General features: G+C 41.4%; 1 long non-coding RNA gene across 1 annotated transcript in view; it reads left to right on the plus strand.

Annotated features, from left to right (window-relative positions):
* LOC137631233 (uncharacterized) overlaps positions 1 to 11,794 on the plus strand; it is a 28,193-nt gene extending 16,399 nt beyond the window's left edge. The window contains exons 2-4 of the long non-coding RNA XR_011041886.1: positions 2,010 to 2,199; positions 9,601 to 9,719; positions 11,177 to 11,794. This is a non-coding gene — a long non-coding RNA (uncharacterized lncRNA). The remainder of the gene's footprint in view (positions 1 to 2,009; positions 2,200 to 9,600; positions 9,720 to 11,176) is intronic.
* The last annotated feature ends 472 nt before the right edge of the window (positions 11,795 to 12,266 follow it).

A 12,266-nucleotide genomic window follows, 5' to 3' on the forward strand; every position in this document is an offset into this window, starting at 1 on the left:
GACTTTTCCTAAAACATAAATTGTCTTCTTTATAATATTGCTTTCTTTATAATATTGCTTTCTTTATGGTTCAGAGTTTGGTGAGAGGTCTAGACTCGAGCCTGTACTGGTGACTGTAAATGGCCTCTCGTATAGTTTGGCCAATAGGTAAACTTTTAATGCTTATGTTTTGAAACCGAGATACGATTTAGATTTTGAATTTATTTCCGTTTTACTTTCATTGAGATATTTAATACTATTTTTCCTATGTTGGGTGCAATGTGACAATTTATTTGTATGCAAAATAGCAAATACTTGGAATAGACTTACAGCTGATGCAGTGAACAGTAATACTTAGGTGAACGAGCTCAAGAATTAGAAAAGATCTTCTCTTAATATCTTAAGCTGTCATTTGAGATGGTAACAGAGCGAGCTTCAACAGTCAATCCTGGAAATAACACTGGTGAGGACGATGTTCATGACGAACTTGTCCTTTTCTCAGTTTGCCTTATTCTTTAGTGACGTAATTATGACGTCATTATAACATAACACTTCACTCAAAATGACGAGTGGACTTGTCTAGTGTAGGTCAATACGAACCGGACAATCGGTTAGCGGTTGTCCAAAGTTTGGTTTTGGAAAGGGACAGACTCGACTGGCGTTATTCTTATTAGCCTAACTTACAACTAAGGGTCAAGTTTATATGATTTTGGGATCACCTAAAGATCCATACCAAATTTTCTCACCTGTAGATCCGCCACCCTGATCGATGATCTTTAGGTAATAGTTTAAAGCTTAATAAAACACCTAATCATAAAATAAAAGTAATTTATTGAAACGTACTATAATACCCCCCAAAAATGTGAACTCGTTGATATGGATATTGTGTAACGATATGTTGACAAAACTTCTCAAAACCATTTTTAGAAAATGCCGTGTCACAGGAATTACTGCAGGTAGGAGTTTAACAGGTCATGCACACACGCATTGGCTTTATATAGCAGCTCTTCTAAGAGAAGGACACTCCAAATTCAAACCATTGTTATCTGGTCTAGGTATGGCAATAGCCTCTGTACCATGGTTTTCCACTATCTTGGATTAGAGTTCTCTTGCTTGGGGGTACACTCGGGCACGCTGTTGTCTTGTTTCTCTTCCTCTTGTCTTTTGAAGTTTTTATGTGAAGGATCTAATTCAGTGTCATTACTGTTCTTGAAATATTTTATTTTTGTTTATTCTTCTCTTGTACTTTGTTTATTTCCTTGTTTCCTTGCCTCACTGGGCTATTTTCCCCTGTTGGAGCCTTTGGGCTTATAGCATCATGCTTTTCCAACTAGGGTTATAGCCTAGCTTGTGATAATAATAATAATGATATATCTGTTTCTTTAGTAATCACAGGAGCGCCCAACGTTACTAGATTTGCTTAGAAGTATGAAACACAAAAAAAAAAAAAAAAAAAAAAAAAAAACTGTTGGTCAATCATGGTCTTTTTAAATAGGTTTATATGACGTCTTCTTTTTGTTCCTGCAATTTGTTCACTCCAGGGATACATGTTATGAAGTATGAACCCACTTTTGCAATCACAGTCTATAACTAGAACTATGTCTATAAATATAACTATTATACTGTAGTACTACAATCTTTGTGATTTGTTTAATTTTACTGAAATTTCAACTACTAAAGTAAGGCAAAAACGCTTCTGTATGTATGTTACTCAGTGTACTTGTTCCCCCTCATTTATGGCCAATGGTTTATTGAGGTGTGGTGTTTTATGACAATTTTATTAATATAACCAATGTATTGTGACTTGTTCAACAAATAAACCTCTTGTATTTGTTTGGCCTAGCAGAGATATCTTGTAACTAAATAGTTTTTAATGCCTGGTAGTAAACTCAGCCGTTGACATTAGATAGTCAACTAGCAATGTCTTAAACTTGGAAGGAGTCTTAAACTATTTTGAAGACAATTATGTCAAGAACAGCAGTAGGCAAAAGAGAAAATGTTGCTAAAATCTCCTTTTCAATTCTTTCCAGATTTGTGCTCCAGTTTGCTTAGAACGGCTTTCATGTATAACTGATGACTGAAAGAGGGCACAAAGACTGTCATGCAACAAATTGAGAAATTGCAAGAATGTATGAGCCAAGTTAAGTATGACATCATCAAAGATGAACTGGTGGTGTAAACTTTGCTTGAATGGTGGAATCTTTCTGACATTTAGTGCTGGTATGAAGTTCCTCAATCGCGTGCAGAACTATATTATGCTGAGTAAAATAGCAGATATCTAAGATCTTTGGGTTTTTATAAATTTGTTTGTCTCACACTTAACCTGTATAACTTAATTCAGCCGATCACATCTGTGTCGGCTCCAAACAGATATAACTAATTAGGTGACTAATTATCTTACCCTCATTGATTGTGACCAACCGACAATTGGACCAAAAAGTCTCATTAAGATTGAGTTAATAAAATTAAGGAAATCTCGATAAAGAATGAAACTAAAGCACAATACCTGCAGACTTTTTGGAACGAACGGTCGTCAAAATCTTTAGCCCTGACGGCTTTAACTGTTTAACAGGTAACTGCTTGTCAATTAGAAAATTGACAGTTGGTCACGTGGTCCTCTATCCCTCCCCCACCAATGGTGGGGGGGGTATCCCTCCACCAACCGGTGATTGAGCCATTCTTTATTCATCTGTTGTCACAGAAGCACGTTTGTGCTTTCGCTCCAACACTCTGATATAATTGAATTCTTTTTGGTTTTGTTAACGACTACACCTTGGATTTGTCGTCTTCAAGTGATTTTGGATCCTTTGATGGTGTTAGTGATTTATGAATATGCCATCTGACTCTGAGACTCGACGCTCCTGCACTAATTGTTCGACTAGGATAAGTAGAAAGTTTGCCTTTGATACTCATTCTCTTTGTCAGTCATGTAGGGGTATTAAGTGTGACATTAATGTTACTTGTAACGAGTGTAAGGGTTGGTCTAAAGAAGACCGTAAGTTATATGTTAAGCATATGGATTCTTTAGCCAAGAAACGTAGTAGTTATAAGTCGAATAAGACCACGAAGAGTGGCCTACCGGAGGACGAGATTAGGTCTTCTCCTTCCCAGGAGATTAGTTCAGCCTTAGGGGAGGGGGTAGATCCTCCGGAGGACAATGTCCCTGTAGGAGGGGTTAGTAGTTTTAGCTCCTCGGTAGATGTTGCCCGGTCCGTTTCTCCTGCTACAACGGTTACCGCCGAGTGTTCTAATGCTTTTATAAGTTGTCTTGAGAAAGTGCAAGCTATTTGGGAGGCTAAGTTCTCAAAGGTGAGTGAGGACATTTCCTCTTTAGTGAATTGCTTTAATGCTTTAAATGTTCCTGTATTGCCTTCCAGCTCTGCACCTGCCCTTGGTACGCCAGTCGCTGAGGCGAGCGGACACCGTGAGGTGATCCCCTCCCCAAAGCAGGGCAGGTCGCAGGTCCAGTTCGCCATCACCCCTGATGGGTGTATGAGCAACTTGGACGAAGAAACCCCATCGCTACTTCGTTCTCCCCATCGTCAGCGAGGGAGCACCCCGACACCGTCGCAAGCTCCTTTATCTTCAGACCCAGGGAGGTCAAGATTTCGTTCTCCTAATTGTCGACGAGGGAGCTCCCCTGCGCCTTCGCAGGACCATGAACCTTCAGACCCAGTGAAGTCTTCTCCGCGTTCCAGTCGCAGGAAATATTCTCCTAGAAGCTCGTCTCGCAGTAGGAGGCATACCTCTCATCAGTCCAACTCAAGCATGTCTCCTGAGGGTAGATCCACATCGAGACCCGATCTTAGAGACCTATCTCGTCACTCTTCAAGCCGCACTCCTGGACTTTCATCCCTCAGGTCCCTAAGGGACTCCAGTGTTTCCTCTGACCGAAGGTCCAGAAGCCAGTCTTCAAGGAGAAGCAACCGGAGTTGGTCCCATCATTCCCCAGACCACCTTTCTCCTTATTCCAGGTCTCATTGGAAGGACCAGAGACCTAGCCGTTCATCTGTTAGATCCCACCATAGATCTCCTTCCAAACATTCTCGTCGGTCCTTATCCTGTAGTACTGGGAAACGTCTCTCCCCAAACCATTCCCCTTCCAGGAGTAGACATCTTTCGTCTACCAGAAGCCCCAGATCTTCGCGACGTTCTCAGCCAAGGACCCGGCATGATCACAGGTCTCCTTCTACAGGTTCCTCACCCAATGATGGAGATGCTGAATTCTCCAGGAGACTTTGGGCAGCAGCGGAGAAATTTAGAATTCTTCAGGATGACGAGATGGATGACACAGCTCTTGAAACTTTGATCCCTAATTCCTTCAGGGAATTGATGAGTCTTTCCGAGAATGCCTTCCCAGAGAGTGTTCGTCAAGTGAAGGAGGTTCCTGCTTCCTCTAAGCCCCCCCTGAATCGTTTTGTTCAGGGTCTGGAGAAGCAGAAGTTTGACAGATTACCCAAATGGACCCCATCAGAACCCTTAGAATTAGCTCGCCAGGGAGTCAGGAAACGAGCAAAGGAAAGATGTCAGGCCGGACGCATTCCATACCCCACCATTGCTCTAGGCAAGACCAAGAGATACCTACAGCTGGAAGAAGAGTCTTACGGTCCAGCTCCCACCCCTCTCAACCCCTCCTTTGAGGACGTGTTACCCTCACGAGTGAAGGGTGAACGTGCCTTGGTTGGTATCTCTGTAGAAGAGTGCAAGAGATTGGAAGCCTCCACTAGAAGAATACAGGAGATTGGGAACATGCTGGCCTGGCTGTGGTATGTTTTGACAGCTTTTCTGAAGGAACCTTCTTTCCTCACTACGCATCGACCTCTCTACCTCCAGATAGCCAGGTCTATTGGGCGCTGCCTTGAGGACCAGATGAAAGAGACTACTTTCCACGAGGCTTACCTGACTGGTAAAAGAAGGGACCATTATCTCAGCAGGGCCCCTGCTTCTCTCTCCATACGTCATAAAGATCTACTAAGGGAATCCCAGATGTTTGGACATCACCTTTTTGAACCTGCTATTCTGGAGGATGTTCTCTCTCGGGCCCAACTGTCTTCCAAGATGCGGAAGGAAGATATGTTAAATGACTTGTTAAAGAAATCACTTTCATTTAAGCCGCAACAGAAACAGCCCTACCCTCAGAGGGATTCGGGCAAACGCCCTATTCCTCAACAAGGAGGTCGAGGAAATGATAATAGATATGGGAAGAAGCAGAAGTCCACAGTTGCTGCTTCATCAAACTTCCAAGCCAGGAAACAGGACAAGAAGAAGGACTTTAGGTCCTCACAGAACCCTGTCCCAAAGGGTTTTCAGAAATAGGGGCCAGTTCCTTCACACGAACACGTACAAGTGGGTTGCTGCTTACAACATCATTGGCAGGCTTGGGAGGCCCTGAATTCGGACCCTTGGGTGACCATCGTACTAAGGGAGGGGTACAGGATACCTCTCAAGTCTCAACCACCCTTGACCAGTCATTCGCCACCATCCATCAGTTACTCCGGCAGGTCCGTAAAGCAACAAGCGCTCAGGGAGGAGATGCTTCAGCTGAAGTACAAAGGGGCCATAGAGCTAGCCCCGCCCAACTCCTGGAGTTTTCACAGCCACATGTTTGTGGTGACGAAAGCTTCAGGAGGGTGGAGACCCATCATCGATCTCTCTATCCTCAACTCCTTCGTAGAGATTACGAAGTTCAAGATGGAGACTCCGAAGACGGTTCTTCTAGCTATAAGGGAAGAGGACTGGTTCTTTACCATCGACCTCCAGGATGCTTATCTCCAAGTCCCAATTCATCAGGACTCTCGCCATCTTCTGCGCTTCCGCTGGGGAGAGGAGACTTGGCAGTTCAAGTGTCTCTGCTTCGGACTGGCAACGGCTCCTCAGGTCTTCACCAGGATCATGGCCCCAGTTGCAGCCAAATTCCACCGGATGGGTATTCGGATGTGCCGCTATCTGGACGACTGGCTCTTCCTATCTCCTTCCCTTCAGGAAGCTCTTCGTGTGAAGGAATTGGTCCTGGATCTTTGCAGGACTCTTGGAATAAAGATAAACTACAAGAAGTCTGCTCTCACACCATCTCAACAGATGACTTATTTGGGAATGAAGATTGTATCCCCTCTCTTAAGGGTCTTCCCGTCTCAAGAGAGGAAAGACAACCTCAGGAGAATTATAGAGGAGTTCTTGTTACTTCCGACCCCAAGAGTTTCTCTATGGATGAGCCTTCTAGGCCACCTTGCTTCTCTCACGTTACTAGTTCCCAACGGAAGACGCCGTATGAGGGATCTTCAATTCACATTGAGACAACATTGGGACTGGCAGGACAACACCAAACAAATTCAGTGGACAGCACGCAGTCAGGAGGATCTTCTTTGGTGGTCCCAGGAGATACACTTGAATGCAGGACTGTCTCTCAAAGTCCTCGAACCTACGCTTGTTCTGCATACAGACGCTTCAGACATAGGACGGGGAGCTTCTCTAGAGCAGGAGAGCATTGCTCATTTATGGACTCCTTCCCAGATCTCCAGGTCCATAAACTGGAGAGAACTCAAGGCAATCAGGGAGGCTCTTCTCCATTTCACTCCTCTGTGTACATCCGAAGTAGTCGCAGTGTATGCAGACAACTCCACCGCGATCTCCTATTTGAAGAAGGAAGGAGGAACAAAGTCCCAACCTCTCAACCTTCTCGCTCAGGAGATCCTCCAGTGGGCAGAGGATCACAACGTTATTCTCCGACCTCAATTCATTCCGGGAAAGAAGAATGTCATTGCGGATGCTCTGAGCAGGGGGGACCAGGTGCTAGGTTCCGAATGGACTCTTTGTCAGGAGGTAGTAGATCGCCTTGTTCACCTTTGGCCAGCAAACATAGACCTGTTTGCAACTGCTTTAAATTTCCGTCTTCCAGCATATTTCAGCCCTCAGACAGATCCTCAATCTGCAGGGGTCGACGCTATGCTTCAAGACTGGAGGGACCTTCAGACTTACGCCTTTCCACCATTAGGGATGATAGACCAGGTCTTACACAAATTTCAGTCATCGCAGAGGTGCACAATGACCCTGGTAGCCCCGTTCTGGCCTCAGAAAGAATGGTTTGCAAGACTCCTAGAACTTTCCATAGACATTCCAAGGAGGTTGCCTGTCAGGTACGACCTCTTACGCCAACCTCACTTCCACAGGTTCCACCTTCGACCGTCCTCGTTACTTCTAACCGCCTGGAGACTGTCAAGCGTATCGCTAGAGCGAGGGGAGTATCTTCAGCAGTGGCTGAACAGCTCACCAAGGCACGAAGACACTCTACCAATTTGAACTACCAGCGTAAGTGGGTAGTTTATAGAGGTTGGTGTAAGAGGAACCGCCACACCTCTTCTAGACCTACAGTTCCAAAGATTGCGGATTTCCTTCTTTATCTACGGAAGGAGAGAAAGCTTTCAGTGTCGGCCGTTAAAGCTTATAAGTCGGCACTAGCCTCTGTGTTTAGGCTGTCTTTTGGTGAGGTTTTTGAGGACCCTATTCTCTCTGACCTGATCAGATCTTTTGAGATTGAGGTTCCCAAGATTTCCATTAGTCCTCCCATATGGGACTTGAATGTGGTTCTCAAGCTTCTAGCTGGGGGTCCCTTTGAACCTCTCAGGTTAGCTTCTCTACAGGACTTGACTACCAAGACACTTTTCTTGGTTACTTTAGCTACAGCCAAGAGACTGGGAGAGATACAAGCCATCTCTGCTTCTGTAGGAACAAGAGGAAAGGACATGGTCCTTACGTACCTTCCAGAATTCAGAGCCAAGACGGAATCAGAGTCCAACCCTCTTCCCAGAGAGTTTCTTCTTTCCTCTTTAAGTGAAACTGTTGGGCATCTGGAAGAGGAGAGACTGTACTGCCCAGTGAGAACCTTACGCTATTATCTAGCCAGAACCAAGGCTATTCCTCACAGACCCCGGGCTCTCTTCGTCTCCCCTAAACTACAGTCGAAGGCCATGACGAAAAATGCTGTTTCTTTCTTTATCAGGAGACTCATAGCAAAGGCTTCTCCCCAATCTTTATCAGGCTGTGCGTCCAAGAAGGGAAGAGGTACCCACAGTCTGAGGGGTTATTCCACGTCTCTTTCTTTTTGGAAGAACTCTTCATTGAAGTCCGTCCTGAATGCTGCTCAATGGAAAGGGAATACAGTTTTTGCTTCCCACTACCTTAAGGACGTGGAGTTGGTGTATGACAACATACGATCTCTCGGTCCAATTGTCGCAGCTGGAGAAATTGTTGGTTAACATCTACTTGGCCTTCTACCCTAAATACTTAGTGTATGTAAGGAAGAATGTAAGGCATGAATGAGATGGGATATGAATAAGGGCTCACTCCGTGCGAATGAAAACCTCGCGTAGGCAGGTTGTATAAATGCATGAGAGGAAGTAAGGTAGTGACGGCCCATCGGGGGCCTACACCTACCTTACTTCAGAGACATATGACTAAACTAACGGACTTAACCGACGTATGCAAGTTGTTGATACAAGGTTAGGAACTTAGTTTAGAATAGGGTAGTTAGTCGACTAGGCGTTAAGACTGACCCAGCCATGACTAAACTTGACTGTTCGGGATCCAGTTCACTGCAACACATGATGTCCTATATCAGTCAAGGTAACTACTCTGAGGTCCTCTCAGGTCTGTTTGTATTCTTTAAAGATTACTTAATTATATCAGCTGTTTATATTTCTACTTATGCCCTCCATCCAGGATAAATGCTGGTAATCGGCTGAATTAAGTTATACAGGTTAAGTGTGAGACAAATGAATTTTTAAATTTAAAATTAATTTTCGAACACTTACCTGTATAACTTAATGGAAGACCCTTCCCACCTCCCCACATTATCATAAGCAGCTTTACGACAACATATTCTTAAAGAATGGCTCAATCACCGGTTGGTGGAGGGATACCCCCCCCACCATTGGTGGGGGAGGGATAGAGGACCACGTGACCAACTGTCAATTTTCTAATTGACAAGCAGTTACCTGTTAAACAGTTAAAGCCGTCAGGGCTAAAGATTTTGACGACCGTTCGTTCCAAAAAGTCTGCAGGTATTGTGCTTTAGTTTCATTCTTTATCGAGATTTCCTTAATTTTATTAACTCAATCTTAATGAGACTTTTTGGTCCAATTGTCGGTTGGTCACAATCAATGAGGGTAAGATAATTAGTCACCTAATTAGTTATATCTGTTTGGAGCCGACACAGATGTGATCGGCTGAATTAAGTTATACAGGTAAGTGTTCGAAAATTAATTTTAAATTTAAAAATTCATTTTCCAATCAGTGAGTTTTTTTTTTCAATTTGAATGTGGAGTGATAGGCCTTATAGGATTCACTCTAGTTTTTTTTTTTTTTTTTTTTTTTTTTTCTTAAGGAATTCCCTGCAGTTGGCAAGCCTTGATTAAATCAATGCATTTTTGTAAAAAGAAATATCTAAATGCAGGTTTAGTTTAATTCTAGCTCTCCATTTAGCCATTAAATAGGCTAATAGTAACTTACTTTTTTTGGGTAACATAAATTTGTTTACTTTTAACAAAGTAACATTAGAAAAAAATAGTTAGGCACAATTGCCAAAAGCGAAATATCTGTTGAAATTACCTTTTCAACTCTTTCCAGATTTGTGATCCAGTTTGTTTGGTATGTCACTGAAGCCTGGAGGTGGTGTAGACGCTGTAGTTCAAGTTGAGAAATTGTGATAGTCTTGAGTCTCCTGTCTTCTGTATGAGCCGAGATAAGTATGGATGGTAAATTCAGTTTTAAAGTTGCGTGATTTTTAGAACCTAGGTTAAATTATGTGGCATTTAGTACTTAAGTTACAAGAGTACAGACTAGGGATTTTAGACTGGACTGAGTAGCCTAAATATTATTATAGTTATTATTAATAGCCAAGCTACAACCCTAGTTGGAAAAGCAAGATGCTATAAGGCCAAGGGCTCCAACAGGAAAAAATATCCCAGTGAGGAAAGGAAATAAATAAACGAAATGAGAAATTATGAACAATTAAAATAAAATATTTTGAAAACTGTAAAATCAAAGCAGATATTTCATAAACTATAAAAACTTATGTCAGCCTGATATTTGATATTGAAAATTTATTTATTTGTAGAAATTGGTTTTCCATTTTGTGATTTTTTTTTTCTTTTTTTAGGAATTACAGTCTTTAGATTAAAATATAAGTGATAGGACTCACTCAAACTGTATTTGATCAAATAATCATATATATATTTTTGCTGAAAGCTCATATTAAATTCATGATTTTTTGTTAAAGAAAAAGGAAAAAAAAATATTTTAAACTCAAATTCGGAGTTTAGTTCTATACCTCTGTTTAAGTGTGAAATAAGCCACCTACTTATGAAAATTTTAGATAAAACTTAAATCAACCTGTTTTTGGTAAAAGTTTTCATGTTAGTGTGTGAAGTTGTATATCATTTAACAAGTTGAATTGTTATCGTAGGTGAGTAGGTGTAGGCTACTGTAGATGTCAACCTATTTTAATATATATTTAGCAAATGTCTATTTACTCATGTGTGTGTGAATTCACTGTTGAAAACTTGATATAGGAACTCGAGCACATCCTTTTATTAGTTCTTAAAATATCCTTTTTTTTTTTTCTTTTTGAAATATTTTAATTTCTTCACTGAAATATCATAATTTTCTGGTTATTAGAATATCATAATTTTGGTGGCTTAAATGATCTTAATCGTTTCGGAGCTTAAAAAAATATCTTACTTTAGTGGACTTAAAATACCCTACTTTTGGGGCGTAAAGTATCCTGCTTTTACGGGCTTAAAATATCTTTCTTTTGGGGCCTAAGATATCTTGCTTTAGGGGTCTTAAAATAACTTACTTTTGGGGGCTTAGATTATCTTGCTTTTGGTGGCTTAACTTACTTTTGGGGCTTAAATATCTTATTTTTGGAGCTTAAAATATCTTGATTTATTAGGCTTAATAGGTGGTTAAAATATTCTACTTTTGGGGGATTAAAATATCCTACTTTTGGGGGCTTAAAGTATTCTACTTTTGGGGTTTCAAGATATCCTAATTGGTTTTCGCTTGAACTGATCTATATCAAACATATATTATTGCTTCAAAAATTACCGAAAACGGTACTAAATAGTTTGTGCAATACAAATCTTGTAGTATTTTTTGTGAGTTCCTATCAACTTTTTAATTTTTTTTTCTTTACTTTCAGGTTGATGTGGCCGCCTGCTTGAACGCTTAAAACACGACACCCACAAGGTGATCGCGCGAGGGTAGTAACCTCTGCATTCCATGCTTTTATCTTTCTCTAGTATATTTGGAAGATTTATATTAGAAAAATGTAAAGAAGGACTTTTTTCACCGGGCGTCGCAGGTCTCTCCCCAGAAATAGATTTTTCCTTCGTCAAAACGTCTTAAATAGGGACAACTTCCTACACCCAAAATCCAGTGGCCCAACATGGTGTTCTAGAAGTTCCACTTGCTCTGCTCACACTGAGGGACTTTACTAGGAGAGTCCAGATCCCACAGGACTAATCTTGGATAGTCCTTAATGTGCATCATCCTTTTGGTTAAGGAGTATCTGATTCAAGTTTTAAATCTTGGACGGTGTGCTAAGTTATATTGCTAACTTTCTAATTTACCTAAATTCTTTTGTTAGTTTCATGAATTTAGTTTTTATACAGTAGATTCTCATTAGAAATTGCTTTAATGAATAGTTGATGACTAAAATTTAGTTATAAATCAATTTAGGCCTATCTAAATCCATGTCAATAACTAAGATTGAAATCTTATGTAAGCTAACCTGAAGTCTTTTAGAGCTAAATTATATCTCATTCTCATCAACTTAGTGGAATTTGTGAAAAATCTTATTTTGGAAATCCTAGTTATTAAATTTCTGGTAGTCCTGATAGAAGTTATTTCAGGTAGGGGCTGGGCTATTTCAGGTAGATGCTGGGCTGTCAGGTAGGGGCTGGGCTGTTTCGTGTAGAGGCTGGGCCATTTCAGGTAGGAGTTATTTCTTGTAGAGGCTGAGCTATTCCAAGAAAGAGCTATTTCAGAGTTATTTCAGGTAGAAGGTGACCTATTTCACGTAGAGGCTGGGCTGTTTCATGTAGAGACTAGACCATTTCAGATAGGAGTTATTTCAGGAAGAAGCTGGGCTATTTCGAGGAAGAGTTTAGGCTATTTCAGGTAGAGGCTGGGCTGTTTCAGGTAGGGACTGGGCTGTTTCATGTAGAGATTTTGGCTATTTCGGTTAGGAGTTATTTCATGTAGAGGCTATGCTATTTTAAGATAGATTT

Source organism: Palaemon carinicauda, chromosome 39 (genome assembly GCF_036898095.1).
Source record: "Palaemon carinicauda isolate YSFRI2023 chromosome 39, ASM3689809v2, whole genome shotgun sequence".
Taxonomy (NCBI): Eukaryota; Metazoa; Arthropoda; class Malacostraca; order Decapoda; family Palaemonidae; genus Palaemon; species Palaemon carinicauda.